The sequence below is a fragment of the Zingiber officinale genome, chromosome 1B (genome assembly GCF_018446385.1).
Source record: "Zingiber officinale cultivar Zhangliang chromosome 1B, Zo_v1.1, whole genome shotgun sequence".
Classification (NCBI taxonomy): domain Eukaryota; kingdom Viridiplantae; phylum Streptophyta; class Magnoliopsida; order Zingiberales; family Zingiberaceae; genus Zingiber; species Zingiber officinale.
In genome coordinates, this window is record NC_055986.1 from 136198645 (window position 1) to 136219678 (window position 21034).

General features: G+C 32.4%; 1 pseudogene; it reads right to left on the reverse strand.

Moving 5' to 3' along the window:
- Positions 1 to 4966: 4966 nt before the first annotated feature.
- Positions 4967 to 5045, reverse strand: LOC121995181 (annotated as a pseudogene).
- Positions 5046 to 21034: the final 15989 nt, after the last annotated feature.

Sequence of the window (21034 nt, forward strand, 5' to 3'; positions counted from 1 at the left end):
TGATTTGCTTCAACCTCTCTTCTCTTGAACACAGTATGCAATGAGCTCATTAAGAGTCAATTTCTCTCTTTGACAGTTATAATTGATATGAAATTGACTAAACTGGTTCGAAAGAGAAATAAGCACTAAATGCACAAGCATGTCATCCGACAATTCAAGATTAAGTGCCTTCAATTTTGATGCAAGGTGAGGCATTTCCATAATATATTCCTGAATATTTCCCTTGCCTTTATACTTCATGGAAATCAAACTCTTCAGAATTGTGCTTGTTTCCGCCTTATCGCTTTTGGCAAAGTACTTTTCAATCTTATTGAGATATTCCTTAGCTTTGGTGACACTATTAGACACCGCACCCCTAAAAGCTTCAGGTATGCCGCTCTTGATGATCATAAGACTCATGAGGTTAGAGCGATCCCACTTCTCATATTTAACCCTCAGTTCAGAGAAACTAGTATCTGTAGGAGCAGTGGGTTGCTCTGTCCTAAGCGCAAGATCTAGATCCATACAGTCATGAGCAATTAAAATGTTGTCCATCCAATTCTTAAAATTTGTATCATTAAGGATCAACACTGAACTTAAGTTAGCAGAAATAGTAGCAAAACTTGCTGAAAAGAGAACACAAGAATTATAACATAAATAACATGCTCATTTTGAATCAATTAAAATAAATGATAAATTTTATCAAAAGATACCTAGTGCAACAACAATATCAAGTCTTTGGACAGTAATATTATTTGCAAGTGGTACTCTTGTTGTAATAATCAAACACTAACAATAATGCATAATAAATAATAAACCTACCTTTGGATCGATTTATTATATGCATGAAACATAACAAATAAAAACCTGATAATTGTTACGAGTTTATTATCACAAGTAAATGTATAATTTGTTAAGTATAATTCTTCCTTTGGGTCGATTTATACTCATATAAATATACACATCTATTCTTTATTTAATACCTCAATAATATCTCAATATTTTAAATAAAATTAAATTCAAATAATAGAGGTTACTTTGGTGACATATAATTCAAATTTAATTTAATTTAAAATAATAGATATTAATAAAACTAATATAATCCAATTAAATTAATATTATAAAATAAATTGATTATTTAATCCAAATAATAAATTTAATGGATTATATTTAATGGGATAAATTATATTACTTAGGTGTAATATTTTGATTCCTCAGTGAAACAGGCACAAATTTATTTTTTTTAATGTCAAAATTAAAAAATATCAAAAGTGGGCAAAAAAACAGTTCCTTACTAAATGTGGCCTCACTCCACGTTCCACGTACATGGCCATCACCCCATGTACGTGACCTTCCTTTTTATTTTATTTTTTTTTAAACCATTTACGAAGAAACGAACCGTTTCTTCACCAACTTTGCCACACACGTCCACGCCGCACGAACTGCCACAACCATAGTTGCCGACCAAGATAGCCAACCGACGGGATACTGGGGCAGTCGGCGGCCCTTTCCAGCGCTGGACGCCAGTCAGGAAATAGCGAGAGGCGGACACAGCCAACTCGCCGGCCAACTGTAATGCCTTATCCTGCCCCGGAAAACTACCTCGGTATGACATTGTCGTCGGTGGCCCAATGTTGGCCATTTGCGCTCGCTCACGATGAGGTACTATTTTTTATATGTGGTACTATTTTTTTACAAGGGCATTTAATTTTAATATGTAAATTTACCAAACTCATAACTCAATGAGTTTTGTTATATAATCTCTCATTCTTAAATTTATTTATTTTATCTGTTAATGCACTATATTTTTTTCTACAAGTCATTAGAGGTGATATCTGGTATATTTTTTTCCGCATTCTCTAAGCTATTAACAAATATGGTAAGTTTTTTAATGTTTTCATTATGCATCAAATTTACAATTTACCATATCCTATATTTGAATTTTCAGCATATATTTCAATGGAATGGACATAGACGGAGTTTATAGGGTCAGTCCAATTCTTCACCTGTCACTGTACCTACGCCACCACCTGATCAAGTAGGACCTTTTCATGCACCTTCACCAGCGCCTGAACATTCACCGTCACTAGTACCGTCGCTAGTGTAATCACCAGTACTCACACATCTTCCTAACTCGGCCAGAAACTCAGTTGCTGAGTTTGTAAATGATAGAGATTTCCTAGTCTCCATCGGAGATTCGTAAATACTATAAAATATTTTATTTTTTGAACTATCTTAATTATTTAATATTGTTTGTTTGTAATTTAACGTAGATTTGAAAATCCTGTATAGATTATTCATGGTATTAATAGAATCATGAATAATCATTGGGGAGGTGCTTCACTGACATATTCAAGCAATCCACCGACCATAAAGGAGCTATGGTGGAACGAGTTAAGGTTTATCCCCTTTAGTTTGTATATAAAATTAAAGTGAATATATAATCAATTATTTTTTTCCATTCTAGTGGATTAATAATTAGGACCCAAGTGACAAGATAGAGATAAAAAAATATTTTTTAAAAAATTATGGCAATCATATCAGGCATGTACTAATTAAGTCAAGACCCGGAGGAAAAAAGCCAGACTTCATCACAGATGAAAATTGGGTTAGGATCACCAATTTTTGGGCAACAAAGGAGAGTAAACAAAAGAGTTACCATAATAGAATGAATCAAGCTTACAATTCTGGTGACTCATCTACGATATATGCGGGAGACTCCATTAACATAGATGAACATAAATGGAGACTAGTAATTTTTTAATTATCACAATAATTTTTTAATCTATATCAAATTATTTCATTGTTTCTAACCTATTTTTTTAGACTAAGGAGATGAGGAAGGAGTCTGCTTTCATAGATACTTTCACCCATACTTTTATAAAAAAAAAAAAAAACAAGACTTGGTGTGGGGATAGAGTAAAAGCAGTCAAGGTTGAGATTCTTATTTATTTAATCTTAATTTATAACTTAGATTTTATTAGTTAGGTACCTACTCTCTCTTAATATTATATGCATTTCTATTATATCTATTTAATATGATATGCATTTTAAAAATACAGGGAAAATATGATGAGCTTAAGCTAGCACACAAATGCTCACAAGCTAGCATTGATACTGAGGGATTTGAGTCCTCTGTTGGCAATAATCTTAGTTTATGACTGAAGGCTAGTGGGGGATCCAAAAGGGAAGGATATTGGAAATGAGTGCCTTGAGCAGAACCCAAAGAGTAGCTGATACATCTTCTTCCACTCCACCAGCAGTAAGGGCTCAAATAAGTACCTTGACTGAAGATGTTAGCTATTTGAGAGAGATATTATTGCAAAGAGATCAAGAAATGACACAACAACAGGCACCAAGGGATCAAGAAATGTTCCAAAGGGATCAACTAATGGTGCAAAGGGATCAAGAAATTAGTAAGTTGTGCTGACCAAAAGACTTCATAATGCGACATCTTCAGTTGAACTCTATTCCAAGTCAAATTCCTCCCTATTTCGGTGATGATAGTGGCAACGATGTGGTGGTGATGATACTTCATAGTTTTAATTATGTATAAATGTTATTTGTCTCATAATTAGTGTTTTTAAATATTAATTCATGGATTGTGAACCTTTCAATTTTAGATTTTTATTAATATTATTAAATTTTTTTTAGCAGGGTTGGTGAGGTAAAATCTATAAAAGTAAGTATTAAGTTTTATGTTAGTTTAAGCGATTTTCTTTTTTGTTAGAAATTATCTTTTTTTTTAGGTAAAATCTATAAAAGTAAGTATTAAGTTTTATGTTAGTTTAATCGATTTTCTTTTTTGTTAGAAATTATCTTTTTTATTTATTTTAATGTGAGAAAAGAAGATTGGATTGAGAAGTTTTTGTGGAAGAGAAGATGGGTTGATGTTTGTGAATTTTCTTTTAAATTAACTTGTTTAAATTCTCCTGAGTGTTGGATATTTTTGGATATCATGGGTTATTGCATGTGATATGTTTCTTTTGACTTTTTTGTAGGGTTATATTTTAATAACTTTGGACTTGTATTATTGTAGATTTGATTTTAAATATTTATAAGATGTGTATACATGTTAATTAGGATGTATAATAAAATGTGATAATGTTAAATAGGATGTGTAATAAGATAAGTGATAATGTTAATTAGGATGTGTAATAAGATGTGATAATGTTAGTTAGGATGTATAATAAGATGTGATAAAGTTAAATAAAATGTGTTAATGTATAGGACGTGTTATTTGGATTTGTTTTAAACAAGTTTGTAAATGTATTGAATTGGATTGTATTAACCGGATAAATTGCAAAAATGGGTAGGTTCTATCCATTTTTTTTATTTAGGGACGAATTTGGTGTCAAAAAAAATTTATCGTCAAATTATCGCAAATTACTATGTATCGATAATTTACAATGAATTATTTTTCGTCCCAGAATCTATGATGAAATTGATTCGTCACAAATCAGTCAAATTAATAGATTGACGACAAATTTGTATTCGTTGCAGATTTATCGATGAAATTATTATTCGTCACCAAATTTAGTCGTCCCGCATTTGGTGACGGATCTATTTTCATTGCTCAATCGGGACGAAAATCATTTTCGTCGTCAAAATTGGGACAACATCTAAATTTTATCCTAGAGTTGCCTAGGGATTTTTGCGACGGATTTTAATTTTTGTTGTAGAATTAGTGACGCCAAATTTGATGACGAATTTGAAATTTTTTTGTCGCAGAATTTGGTGACAATAATTTTGAGACGAAAAATATTTCGTAGTTGAATTCGTTGCAAAACTTGTTGTGACGAAAATATTTTACAAATTTGTCCCATATTGCGGCATTTTTTTTAGTGAATCGCAAGTGATTAATGATTATTAAAAAAAATAAAAAATGATATTTCAATTTTAAATAAATAATTTATGAAAATAGGATTATACATGTTTATAACTTTTTATTATTGGTGGATGATTATAATAAATATATAAAATATAATTGCTCAGATTAATAATCTCATCTGAAGATCAGACGGTTGTGATAGAAACTGACATCACAATATTCATCTTCACTGCAATTAGTGAAGCAGCGAGGCTCGAACCTGAGACATCTGGCTCAAACTCTAAATTTTTACCCACTACACCAACTTAACTTGATATATGCAAGGGTAATACAAATTATTATTAACATTAATACTAAATTTTTTCAAATTTTTTTTTTCGAATATGCAAAATTAATAAATTAGTTTGAATATTATTTTTTTTATCAATTATTAAATTGAAAATTGGGACAAATCTGCATCTAATGTATTTTAGTAATTTTATTCTTTTAATAAAAAAATATCTCCTTTCGAATCTAATTTTAGGAACAGAGTTGGATAGTTTGTCATGTCCATAATTTCTTTCTGTTTTCTAGACTTTCACAAAATGTTTATTGTTGGCATTCATATAGGCAATGGCCAACTACTCCTTGGCAGCCCTTGCTGCTCTCTCGGTCACGAAATCCTCTTAAGTGCCTAGAAAAGAAGAGCACAAAGAAGAGCAAGGAAGAAATTCTTTCATAGTGGAAGTGCCCCATTGATAGACCACGCGTCGATACGTATCGATGAAGATCATGACAAATTTCTTGGTTCAGAGTCAATATCAAACTCTCTTCGTTCGCGCTTTGAGACAGTTGTTATGTTCTTGGTTGTATAAATATGATATCAGTCGCCGAGACATATACAATGAAGTTGAAATAATCAACTAACAGTCGCAAAAGTCCAAGCATGCTTTTCGAAAAAGATTTTAAGTCTTCATGAATGTGATGTGCAGCCGGCTATAGCTACACCAACGACAAGCATGCAAGTCGAACTACTGGTTTCATCAAACACGTGAATTCTCAAAACTAGGATTAAAGCATCATTTTCTCTTTGCTAAAGTTGAGTTACATTTGACAAATTACATATTTCTTCATAAAACAGATAATTTTCTTTACCCTGCTTCCTAGAACATGCATCTTTTGCATACCTACACTGACATACGGCAACAGTTAAAAAGGTGTACACGCAAGGAAAGCAGCTGCCAGTAGTCTCTTCTTCTTATTCTTCTTCCAACCAGTTTTACAAAACTAGATTGAATCCACTTTGAATAAATAAATGGAGAAGAAATGAAAGAGAAAAGAAGTTTCATTGTGAATAAGACTTAAGTCTCACATTAAAAGTTTCAAGACATTTTTATTAGTTTATATTGATTTACATACATTAAAAATGTGAACAAATACATGGGGAGAAACTCTCTCTCATTACCTTAAACTCGGCTAATAATGACCATTAAAATCATTAATTCTGACCATTGATCCGAGCTCCTATATAATGAGACTCCGATCATACACAACAAGCAAAGCAAAGACTCTTCATTTTCCTTCCTCCTCTGTCGTGCATCTCCTGTTCGGTGGAGTACCCGTGGTAGTATTCAGATACCACTCAGCTCGTCGTGACCATCAATGCTTGGTCGGATTCACAGACAGTAGTTGTATCTTGGGAAACAGACGAAGGAAACTGCGACTCGGCCGACCTCTCTGACAGCCCGATCTGTCTGCTTTGACCGACCTATCTGTCGCCTGGTCTGTCTGCTCGACCCAACCGGCCTCTCTTGCTCGGCCTATCTACCTCGGACGCTCTGCTCACTCAGTCACTCTGAAAATGACATTTGGATAAAAGCAACCCTGCTAGTAGTCTGAGATCATTTGCTCAGGTCAAGGTTAGTTCAATTGTAAGTTGAATTTAAATTCTGTGTATTTTTTAAATTTAATTAACGGTAAAGTAGAGAAAAATCCCTAATCATAATCACAACTTTGCATGCAGTCTCCAATCACAAAAAACTTTGTTTCCACTCCCTGCATGCAAAATATTACTTGTTTCAATTCTCTCATGCAAATATTATTACCTAACTTGTCCCTCAGATTTTTTAGGTATAAAAAGTCTAAAAACGAGTATATTTCCGATTAAATTCAGCACTTTACACTAGAATCTAGTACTTTATGCTAGAATTGAGTATATTTTCTATCAAAATTAACCCTCATATTTTTTCGGTACAAATAGTCTAAAAATGAATATAATTCCTATTAAATTTAGCACATTAAACTTGAATTGAGTATATTTTATATTAAATTAAGCATGACTTTTTTTCAGCTTAATATAATTCCTTATAAATTCAACATCATTTACTATTTAAAGAAAATTTAGTATATTTTTTATCCAACTGAGTATCATTTGAAGAAAATTTAGTATATTTTCCATTTAATTGAGGTGAAAAAATAATCGTACTTAATAGAAAATATACTAGATTTTAATTTAATGTACTGAATTTAAGAAGAATTATATTTATTTTTAAACTTTTTATACCTAAAAGTATCATGGACAATTAGGTAAATATGTTTGACTAGGGAGTGAAAATAAAAATTTTTATGGATTGGAATTTTATTTTTGGATTTTTTATACTTAAAAGTATCATGAATAATTAGATAAATATATTTAACTATGGAGGAAAAATAAAAAATTTTATGAATGAAGACTGCATGAAAAGATTGTTTGCCAATAGAAACTTCCCTTTAATTAAATCTTCTAAAAATATCTGACACTCGATTATTTGTACTTCAACACCCACATACATACATGCAGTCATGCAGAAAGGACGAGTTTTGGTTCGGTATAGCAAGTTCAAAAACACCCTGACGATTGCATTTCGTCAGAGTTCATTAATTCCAGCGCATAACTCTCCGAATGCGGCATTATTTTTTAGTGAATTGTATTTAGTTAATGAATATTTAAAAAATAAAAAAAATGATATTTCAGATAAATATTTTATGAAAATAGGATTATACGTGTTTATAACTTTTTATTATTGGTCGATGATTATAATAAATATATAAAAAACAATTGTTCAGATTAGTAATCTCATCTGAAGATCAGAGGATTGTGATAGACACTCGGCTTAGATTATAAAAAACAATTGCCTCGGATGTCAGTAGGGATTTTCTGGTCCATAATTTACGGATCAGTGGATGATCTTTTATATGAGGATCATTGATTTGGATGGATCTCATCTTTAAATTAGTAGGGTTCAACCAAATTAAAAGTCTATAATAGTGGGCCATCTCCTAATCCGTAAATTATGGATCAGAAGATCTATCTTCTTCGGACGCTTGCTCATTCAGTAATTTTAAAATTGACGTTTGGATAAAAATTAATCCTTATTAATAATTTGAAAATGAATTTCAATTCTATATAATTTTTAAATTTAATTAAATCTCCTAAAAATCTTCGATAACAAATTAAACACCCACGTATTTACGCGCAGAAAGGGCGAGTTTTGGTTAATGATTATTTAAAATAAATAAAAAATGATATTTCAATTTTAAATAAATAATTTATGAAAATAGGATTATACGTGTTTATAACTTTTTATTATTGGTTGATGATTAAAATAAACATATAAAAAATAATTGCACAGATTATTAAATAAATAATTGCTCGATAACAAATTAAACACCCACGTACATAAATTACATTTGGTTAATGATTACTTAAAATAAATAAAAAATGATATTTCAATTTTAAATAAATAATTTATGAAAATAGGATTATACGTGTTTATAACTTTTTATTATTGGTCGATGATTACAATAAACATATAAAAACCAATTGCTCAGATTATTAAAGTCATCTGAAGATCAGACGGCTGTAAAAACTAATTGCTCAGATTATTAAAGTTCATCTGAAGATCAGACGGCTGTGATAGAAACCGACATCACAATATTCATCTTCACTGCAATTAGTGGGGCAGCGAGGCTCGAACCTAGAACATCTGACTCAGACTCTACATTTATACCCACTGCACCAACATAACACGATATAAGCAAGGGTAATACAAATTATTATTAACATTAACACCAAATTTTCTCAAAATATTTCTTTAAATATGCAAAATTAATAAATTAGTTTGAATATTATTTTTTTATCAATTATTAAATTGAAAATTGGGACAAATCTGCATCTAATGTATATTAGTATTTTATTCTTTTAATAAAAAAAAATATCTCCTTTCAAATCTAATTTTAAGAACAGACTTGGATACATTGCCATGTTCATAATTTCTTTCTGTTTTCTAAATTTTTACTAAGTGTTTCTCGTTGGCATTCATATAGTTATTGGCCAACGACTCCTTGGCAGACCTTGCTGCTCCCTGGTCACTAAATCCTCTTAAGCGCCTAGAAAAGAAGAGCACAAAGAAGAAAAAGGAAGAAATTCTTTCGTAGTGGAAGTGCCTCATTGATAGACCACGCGTCGATACGTATCGATGAAGATCATGACAGATTTCCTAGTTCAGAGTCAATATCGAGCTCTCTTCGTCCGAGCTTTGAGACAATTACTATGTTCTTGGTCGTATAAATATGATATCAGTCGCCGAAACATATAAAATGAAGTTGAAATAATCAACTAACAGTCGCAAAAGTCCTCGAACCAAGCATTCTTTTCGAAGCAGATTTCAAGTCTTCATGAATGCGATGTGAAGCCGGCTATAGCTATACACCGACGACAAGCAAATCGAGCTACTGGTTTCATCAAACACGTCAATTCTCAAAACTAGCTAGGATTAAAGCATCATTTTTCCTTTTGCTAAAGTTGAGTTACATTTAACAAATTACATATTTCTTCAAAAAACAGATAATTTTCTTTACCCTGCTTCCTGGAACATGCATCTTTTGCATACCTACAGTGACATACGCCAACAGTTAAAAGGGTGTACACGCGAGGCAAGCAGCTGCCTGTAGTCACTGATAGAAAAATTAGGTTGAGAAATCTCAATATAAAATTTATGTATTCCATTCAATTCTTAAAAAATTATAAATGGAACAGATAAAATTACATAAGCCTACTAGAATCCATAGTATACAATCGATTTTGGGTAAAATCTTCAATTTGCAGATCTTCCTTAGTATCCAGAGAATTTTGTCAATGAGGAAACAAAACAAAAACATCATCTACAAACTGGGACCATATCCCTTATTTATAGAAACATAAGTTTGCCTATTTCTAATTTGACCCCTCAACAAATTAGAAATTGCACATGATATCCACATTAGTTTATTCATAACAATTAAACCCTTAAGTCATATTCTTTAATCATAAATTTGATCACATTAAATTATGACTTATTTAATTAATGACATTAGACATTTATAATTACAATTATGGTCCCAAAATTCTAACAATCTCCCACTGGACCATATGTGTAAACTTATAAATATTAACCTTAATGAGCTCATAACTTTTGTCATCATAACTGTAGGGTTCCTTAACAATCTCGTCCATTAATTATATAAACATAGGATCAATGCAGTTTTTATTGTATCTTTCACAATTAAACTATTAATGGTCACGTATATCAATATAATCAAATGACATAGATCAATTATGAATATGTGGCATGAAAATTACATGCAAGGTGATCTATTCATGTCAATTTTCAACTGGCCCTCCTTATAATCAAAGTGAGATAAAAAATTTAACTTAAGTTATACAAAGTGTAATGAAGTAAACATTGAATTTTATATCTGATCAGATAATTTCCAAATACATAAGTTTCATCAATATAATGAAACATATATAGTACAAACTCCCACTAGATATAGATTTTACCAAATTGAATTGGTATGCTCATAGAAGACATTGGGTGGTAAACCCTTTATAAAAGGATCTGCTATCATGGAGTTTGTGCCTATGTGTTCTATCGAAATCTGTCCATTTTGTACTCTTTCTTTCATAACAAGGAACTTGATATCGATGTGCTTCGATTTTGTCGAGCTCCTATTGTTGTTAGAATACAATACAGCTGATCGATTGTCACAAAATAACTTTAGTGGTCTTTCAACCTTTCCCAGAATACGTAGTCCAGAGACAAAATTTTTCAGCCATATTCCATGATTAGATGCCTCATAACATGTTATAAACTCTACTGCCATGGTGGAAGAAGCTGTTAGTGTCTGTTTGGTACTTTTCAAAGAAATAGCTCCACCAGCCAACATAAAAAAATAACCTGAAGTAGATCTCATGCTATCTTGGTATCCCGCAAAATCAGAGTCAGAATATCCCATGATCTCAAGAGTATCTGACCTCTTATATGTGAACATGTAATCAATTGTTCTCTTTAAATATCTCATTACCCTCTTTGCTGCTTTCCAATGATCCATTTCTGGGTTGCTTAAATATCTGCCCAATACTCCAACAATGTACACAATATCCGGACGCGTACAAACTTGAGCATACATAAGACTTTCTACAGCCGAAGCATAGGGAATCTTTTGCATTTCTTGAGTCTCGAGGCTTTCTTTAGGGCATTGTTTAAGACTAAATTTGTCTCCTTTAGCGACTGGGGTATTACCTGGTTTGCAATCTTGCATGCCAAATCTTTTAAGCACCTTATCGATATAGTTCTTTTGCGATGATCCAAGAATACCTCGAGAACGATCTCTATGTATTTGGATTCCTAATACAAAAGATGCGTTACCAAGATCTTTCATTTCAAAATATCTAGATAGAAATATGTTGGTATCATTTAACATACCTATATCGTTTGTGACAAACAAAATGCCATCAACATATAGAACCAGGAAGATATGCTTACTCTCACTGAACTTATGATACACACAATCATCTACCACATTTACCTCAAAACCAAATGAGATTATTATTTGATGAAATTTGTGGTACCATTGATGAGATGCTTGTTTTAACCCATAGAGGGACTTCTTAAGTTTGCAAACTATACTCTTTGAATCTCCCGATACAAAGTATTCTGGTTGCACCATATAGATTGTTTCCTCAATGTCTCCGTTGAGAAAAGATGTCTTGACATCCATCTGATGGAGTTCCATATCGAAGTGTGCAACGAGTGTCATGATTGTCCTTCAAGAGTCCTTCGTTGAAACTGGAGAAAAGGTCTCTTTAACGACAATCTCATATTTCTGAGTATAGCCTTTAGCTACAAGACGTGCTTTATACCTTTCCACATTACCATTTGTATCCCGTTTGATTTTAAAAATCCACTTACAACCAATGGGTTTCACACATTCAAGTAATATGATAAGTTCTCAAACATTATTGTCTTGCATTGACTTATAATCCTCATTCATTGCCTCAATCCACTTTTGAGAATTTGAATCTTGCATGGCTTAACGAATGTTGATCGGATCATCCTTCGCCATACCATCATTTTCCTCATGTTCTTGAAGTAGTACTATGTAATCATCCGAAATAGCACTTCTCCTTTCTCTAGTGGACCTTCGTAAAGGCACTTGTTCTACATACACTGTTCTTGAGGTTGTTGAGTTTGTTCTTCTGAGAGTTAATTAACAATGTCTTATTATTCTGGTATTGCATCCTGATCACTGACAGGAATAAAATCCTGATCATTATTAAAAGCAATCATAGGAATATAAACCATTTCCTCTTGAAGAGTAGTGGGAATACATTCCTCCTCAAAGACAAGGTCAGTTACTTTATTCTTCCACCCAAACTCAATATCCTCGAAGAACGTTGTTGTTCCCGTCTCAAAGATGGTCTTTACTTTGGGATCATAAAACTTATAGTCCCGTGATCGCTCAGAATATCCAATAAAGTAACTACTCACAGTTCTGGAGTCCAATTTCTTTTCATGTGACCTATACGGTCTAGCCTTAGCTGGACATCCCCAAATATGAAAATGTTTGAGACTTGGTGTTCGCCTTATCCAAAGCTCAAAAGCTGTTTTAGTAGCTGCTTTAGTGGGTACTCGATTTAGAATGTAAGCTGTTGTCTTTAATGCTTCTCCCCAAAGCGACATTGGTAAGGTTGAATGACTAATCATACTCCTTACCATATCCTTAAGAATTCGATTATGTCATTCAGCTACACCATTCATGCTTGGTGAGCCTGGCATTGTGTACTGTGGGGCGATTCCACACTCCTCTAGGTATTAAGCAAAAGGTCCTGGACGTTGCTCACCTGAACAGTCATATCTACCATAGTATTCACCACCACGATCAGATCTAACTTTCTTAATTCTTTTGTCTAATTGATTCTCAACTTCATCCTTGAATGATTTGAAAATATTCAATGTTTGAGTCTTCTCATAAATAAGAAATAGATATGCATATCGAGAATAATCATCGATGAATGATACAAAATATTGTTGACCATTCCAAGAAGGTATTGGAAATGGTCCACAAACATCTGTATGTATCAATTCCAATACTTCTGTAGCTCTATATGCACCATCTTTCTTTCTTTTGGTTTGTTTGCCCTTAATGCATTCAACACAAACATTTAGGTTTGTAAAATCAATGGAGTGTAAAATTGCATCTGATACAAGTCGTTCAACTCTATTTCTCGAGATGTGTCCTAAACGTTTGTGCCATAAGGCACCTGAGTTTTCATTATTAAATTTACTCTTAGTACCATGTGATTCCACATTCAGGGTTTCAATATAAAAAACATTTATATCAAACATATATAAATTTGGTTTCTGTTTCTAATTTGTCCAAATGAGAAATAGAAACCAAATTCCGTCTAAATGACAGTACAACAAAAGTATCTATTAAGTCTAAATAATTACTAGTGTTTAACAACAATCTAAAATGCCCTATTGCTTCCACCTCAACCGACTTGCCATCACCCACATAAATGCATCTTTCGGCACCAGTTGGCTTTCGGTAGCTCAGGTAACCCTGTATTGAAATACTGATGTTAGTAGTAGCACCAGAGTCAAACCACCAAGTGTTTTGAGATACTGAAGCTAAATTTACTTTAGAACAAACCAAATTGAAAAATATACCCTTTTTCGCATGCCATGCATGGTACTTAGGACATTCTTTCTTGATATGATTAGGCTTGTTTCAGAGAAACAACCTTTCTTGTCAGCATCCTGCTTTTGTTTCTTCACATAAGGATCTTTAGTAGCCTCATTCTTTCTTTTCTTGCCCTTATCTTTAGGGGTGCTTGCCAAATAGGCACTTTCAGCCTTGATTTGCTTCAACCTCTCTTCTCTTGAACACAGTATGCAATGAGCTCATTAAGAGTTAATTTCTCTCTTTGACAGTTATAATTGATCTGAAATTTACTAAACTGGTTCGAAAGAGAAATAAGAACTAAATGCACAAGCATGTCATCCGACAATTCAAGATTAAGTGCCTTCAATTTTGATGCAAGGTGGGACATTTCCATAATATATTCCTGAATATTTCCCTTGCCTTTATACTTCATGGAAATCAAGCTCTTTAGAATTGTGCTTGTTTCCGCCTTATCGCTTTTGGCAAAACACTTTTCAATCTCATCGAGATATTCCTTAGCTTTGGTGACACTATTAGACACTGCACCCCTAAAAGCCTCATGTATGCCGCGCTTGTTGATCATAAGACTCATGCGGTTAGAGCGATCCCACTTCTCATATTTAGCCCTCAGTTCAGAGGAACTAGTATCTGTAGGAGCAGTGGGTTGCTCTGTCCTAAGCGCAAGATCTAGATCCATACAGTCATGAACAATTAAAATGTTCTCCTTCTAAACCTTAAAATTTGTACCATTAAGGATCGGCACCGAACTTAAGTTAGCAGAAATAGTAGCAACACTTGCTGAAAAGAGAACACAAGAATTATAACATATATAACATGCTCATTTTGAATCAATTAAAATAAATGATAAATCTTATCAAAAGATACCTAGTGCAACAACAATATCAAGTCTTTGGACAGTAATATTATTTGCAAGCGGTACTCTTGTTGTAATAATCAAACACTAACAATAATGCATGACAAATAATAAACTTATCTTTGGATCGATTTATTATATGCATGAAACATAACAAATAAAAACCTGATAATTGTTACGAGTTTATTATCACAAGTAAATGTATAATTTGTATAAATATTCCTTTGGGTCGATTAATACTCATATAAATATACACATTTACTCTTTATTTAATACCTCAATAATATCTCAATATTTCAAATAAAATTAAATTCAAATAATAGGGGTTACTTTGGTGACATATAATTCAAAGATAAATTATATTACTTAGGTGTAATATTTTGATTCCTCAGTGAAACATGCACCAATTTATTTTTTTTAATGTCAAAATTAAAAAATATCAAAAGTGGGCAAAAAAAAAAAAAAAAAAAAAAAAAACAGTTCTTTCTTAAATGTGGCCTCACTCCACGTTCCACGTACACGCCATCACGCCATGTACGTGACCCTTTCTTTTTTTTTTTTTGAAAACCATTTACGAAGAAACGAACCGTTTCTTCGCCAACTTTGCCACACACGTCCACGCCGCACGAACTGCCACAACCACAGTTGCCAAATGCCAACCAAGATAGCCAACCGATGGGATACTGGGGCAGTCGGCGACCCTTTCCAGCGTCGAACGCCAGTCACGAAATAGCAAGAGGCGGCCACAGCCAATTCGCCGGCCAACTATAATGCCTTATCCTGCCCCGGAAAACTACCTCTAGCATGACGTTGTCGTCGGTGGCCCAATGTTGGTCATTTGCGCTCGCTCGCGATGAGCAAAAAATGCGAGAATCGGCGATTAGCTTGTTTCCTTCCATCTTGGATGTTGTCGCCGGCCTAGGAACCGGTTGCAAGCAACCTCCCATGACGCTTTCCCTTCCTCGGTGGAATTTGCGATGCTGTCGTAAATCTTTCCAACCGATTGCGACACAGAGTGTCAAAAATCACGATGAATAAAATTGCAACATGATATATCATGAACCAAAACCAAGATTGCACAAAACAAAATTTTGTACCCAAAATAAAAAATTTCCTTAAGAATTTGGAATAGAAGACTCTGATACCAATTGATAGAAAAATTGGGTTGAGAAATCTCAACACAAAATTTATGCATTCTATTCAATTATTAAGAAATTATAAACGGAATAGATAAAATTACGGAAGTGTACCAGAATCCATAATATGCAATTGATTTTTGGCAATATCTTCAATTTACAGATCTTCCTTAGTATCCAGAGAGTTTTGTCGATGAGGAAATAAAACAAAAGCATCATCTGCAAACTGAAATCATAACCCTTATTTATATAAACATAAGTTTGCCTATTTCTAAATTGACCCCTCAACAAATTAGAAATTGCACTGGTATCCACATTAATTTATTCATAACAATTAAACCCTTAAGTTATATTCCTTAATCATAAATTTGATCACATTAAATTATGACTTATTTAATTGATGACATTAGACATTTATAATTACAATTATGATTCCAAAATTTAACAATCGCTTCTTTTTTTTCTTCTTCTTACAGCAAGTTCTACAACAATAGACTGAACCTACGTACATACATGTAGAAAGGGCGAGTTTTGGTTTTGTACAGCAAGTTCAAAAACACCAAGACGATTGCATTTCGTCAGAGTTCATCAATTCCGGTGCAAACTCTACCTCTGACCACCCAACATTGTCGTCGTCAAAGACCGGAGTGAAACCATCAAGTCCAAGGTCCTCAGCTTTTAGCAACCCCGTCACGTAGTCGTCCAAGTTGTCCAGCTCCCGCTCGCAAAAATAGCCCGCCGGCGATTGAGGGATCCCAGAGACGCTCGCCATTGACTCATGAATCAACTTTTAAATAAAAAAATATAATAATTTTGATATTAAACTTATAGATTTTACACTCTACTTATGAAATATATAGACAAATATATTAAATTTATTTATTAGAATAAATTATAAATTTTAATAAGAATATTATAATTTTATTTAACTATATAATTTAGTTTTTAATGAATATTTAAATTTATAATTTATATTTATTAAGATCGTTTGGGCTCGATAAAATCTCGAATAAGCTTGTGAGCCATGAATATATTTGTTAAATAAAGTTTGAGCTCGAGTTGATTATAAACAAGTCAAACTCAAATATTCAAGAGTTCGGCTCGGCTCAGCTTGATTACACTCCTACAGATATCAAGTCGGCTCGTTGACCTATCTAGACTTTGCACTAGCTATCCGGTCTCTCGGACCTAGCTAGATTTCAGCCTAGTGCCAGGTCCTTCAGACCTGTCAATTCCTGCACACTTGGTAAAGTACTTAGTACATAAATACAGCTAACTTAACTCATTTGTCATTCATCAAAATCTGAGTTTGGCCGTTGGTGCAAATTGCACCAACATATCTTCTTCTCAACGAGTCTTCAACGACTTTAGGATAAAATTTTATCCTCACTCGAGTGTCTGGACCGGTCCAAGCGCTTGGAGAATCTGTCCATTTTTTATGGATGTATCCATTTGAAAGGAAAATTTTTCATTTTCTAAAATTCGATAATTTGAATGCATAAAAAATGACTATTTTTATTATATATTAATATTTAATATAATTTGTTTTATTATCAATAGATACTTTATTATTTAAAGAAAAAAATGAAAAATAAAGCACGAGTTGAAGCCTCTATTGTTAATGCGTACATTGTAGAGGAAGTAATATCTTTTGCATCATATTATTTTAAACCTCATATTCATAGCAAAAGGTGAAGAGCCGGAAGAAATGATGAGGGTCCTATTGATCCAAATGTGAACTCATTCTCAATTTTTAACTACCTTGGTTGATCAAGTGGAGCATATAAGCAAAGATACTTAACTGGTTAAGAATGACAGCTAGCTCAGACCTACTTTTTACTTAATTGTCCAAAAGTATCATCATATTATAAGTTAGTATATATTTTTTATTTTTTTTGTAATTTTGTATATTGTTTGTGTTATAATATATTTTTTTGAATAAGATTTTCCAAAACTTATATTATGAATTGTTGACACAAGAGTTTGATTGATTTTGTGAAGAAGAATTTGTAACATGGTTCAAATTATATGTAAGTAGACAATCTATATTTGGTTTACACATATGCAGACTTTTAACAATTGATGTATTTGACCTTATGTTCATGGTAATCAAGCTCACCTTGAGCAAGAATGACTATTAATCTATCATAGGGTTCAAAAGAATTGGTACGCACTTAGCTTGCATATTTTATAAATGGATATAATTATCATACTCAAGAATATGGAATGGAGAAGAATATCATAAATAGTGGGGAGTGTGATCAGTTATCTAATGATGGAGGTGCAAGCAATAATTTTTATGATTTGCTGGATGAAATTATAGAGATAAAATACCCAGGGCTAGGAATGTGAGTTATTTTATTTATGTGTCGCTGGTTTGACCCTGTCAGAAGGATGAGGTGCATCCTCATTATAATTTGGTTGAAATAAATGATAAGAGACTTTATAAGAGATATGAACTATTTGTGTTGGCACAACAAGTGATTCAAGTATTATATTCTTCGTTTCTTAGTTTGAAATATAATAAGATTGGTTGGTGGGTTGTTTGTAAAACCAAAGCAAGAAAACAAATTGAGGCGTGTTGGGAAAACATTGCATATCAACAAGAGGAAGTTGTGAATACATTTCAGATTGAGAAATATATTATTCAAACTTTATGAGATCCCAACGGAGTACCGATAAATGTGGATATAAGTGAAATTTATGAGAATGATGATGATGGATTAGATGATGAGGAGGAGGAGGAGGAGGAGGATGATAATGATAATGAAATGAGGACTTTAATTTTTGATAATGCGTAAGTTTGGTTAGCTTAATATAAAAAAAAATTGTCATATATTTTTTATATGTGGTACTATTTTTTTACAAGGGCGTTTAATTTTAATATGTAAATTTACCAAACTCATAACTCAATGAGTTTTGTTATATAATGTCTCATTCTTAAATTTATTTATTTTATTTGTTAATGCACTATATTTTTTTCTACAGGTCATTAGAGGTGACATCTGGTATATTTTTTCCGCATTCTCTAAGCTATTAACAAATATGGTAAGTTTTTTAATGTTCTTCATTATGCATCAAATTTACAATTTACCATATCCTATATTTAAATTTTTAGCATATCTTTCAATGGAATGGGCATAGACGGAGTTTATAGGGCCAGTCCGATTCATCACCTGTCACTGTACCTACGCCACCACCTAATCAAGTAGGACATTTTCATGCACCTTCACCAGCGCCTGAACATTCACCGTCACTAGTATCGTCGCAAGTGTAATCACCAGTACTCACACATCTTCCTAACTCAGCAGAAACTCAGTTGCTGAGTTTGTAAATGATAGAGATTTTCTAGTCTCCATCGGGGATTCGTAAGTACTATAAAATATTTTATTTTTTGAACTATCTTAATTATTTAACATTGTTTGTTTGTAATTTAACGTAGATTTGAAAATCCTGTATAGATTATTCATGATATTAATAGAATCATGAATAATCATTGGGGAGGTGCTTCACTGACATATTCAAGCAATCCACCGACCATAAAGGAGCTATGGTGGAACGAGTTCAAGGTTTATCTCCTTCAGTTTGTATATAAAATTAAAGTGAATATATAATCAATTATTTTTTTTCCATTACAGCGGATTAATATTTAGGACCCAAGTGACAAGATAGAGATAAATTTTTTTTTTAAAATTATGGCAATCATATCAGGCATGTACTAATTAAGTCAAGACCCGGAGAAAAAAGCCAGACTTCATCACCGATGAAAATTGGGTTAGGATCACCAATTTTTGGGTAGCGAAGGAGAGTAAACAAAAGAGTTACCATAATAGAATGAATCAAGCTTACAATTCTGGTGACTCATCTACAATATATGCGGGAGACTCCATTAACATAGATGAACATAAATGGAGACTAGTAATTTTTTAATTATCACAATAATTTTTTAATCTATATCAAATTATTTCATTGTTTCTAACCTATTTTTTTAGACTAAGGAGATGAGGAAGGAGTCTACTTTCATAGATACTTTCACTCATACTTTTATAAAAAAAAAAAAAAAGACAAGACTTGGTGTGGGGATAGAGTAAAAGCAGTGAAGATTGGGATTCTTATTTATTTAATCTTAATTTATAACTTAGATTTTATTAGTTAGGTACCTACTCTCTCTTAATATTATATGCATTTCTATTATATCTAATTAATATGATATGCATTTTAAAAATACAGGGAAAATATGATGAACTTGAGTTAGCACACAAATGCTCACAAGCTAGCATTGATACTAAGGGATTTGAGTCCTCTGTTGGCAATAATCTTAGTTTATGACTGGAGGCCAGTGGGGGACCCAAAAGGGAAGGATATTGGAAATGAGTTCCTTGAGCAGAACCCAAAGAGTAGTTGATACATCTTCTTCCACTCCACCAACAGTAAGGGCTCAAATAAGTACTTTGACTGAAGAGGTTAGCTATTTGAGAGAGATATTATTGCAAAGAGATCAAGAAATGACACAACAACAGGCACCAAGGGATCAAGAAATGTTCCAAAGGGATCAACAAATGGTGCAAAGTGATCAAGAAATTAGTAAGTTGTGCTGACAAAAAGACTTCATAATGCGACATCTTCAGTTTAGCTCTATCCAAATCAGATTCCTCCCTATTTCGGTGATGATAGTGGCAACGATGTGGTGGTGATGATACTTCATAGTTTTAATTATGTATAAATGTTATTTGTCTCATAATTAGTGTTTTTAAATATTAATTCATGGATTGTGAACCTTTCAATTTTATATTTTTATTAATATTATTAAATTTTTTTAGCAGGATTGGTGAGGTAAAACTTATACTTGAGGAAAAAATAAGTATTAAGTTTTATGTTCGTTTAAGTGATTTTCTTTCTGGTTAGAAATGATCTTTTTTGTTTTTTTTATTTTAATGTGAGAAAAGAAGATTGGATTGAGAAGTTTTCGTGGAAGAGAAGATGAGTTATGTTTGTGAATTTTCTTTTAAATTAACTTGTTTAAATTCTTCTGAGTGTTGGATATTTTTTTATATCATGACTTGTATGCATGTGATATGTTTCTTTTGACTTTTTTGTATGGTTATATTTTAATAACTTTGGCTTGTATTATTTGTTTTAATAAATAATACAAGATAAATTGTATTATTTTCTTTTAATGTGTATGACTTGTTTTAATAAAATGGGATA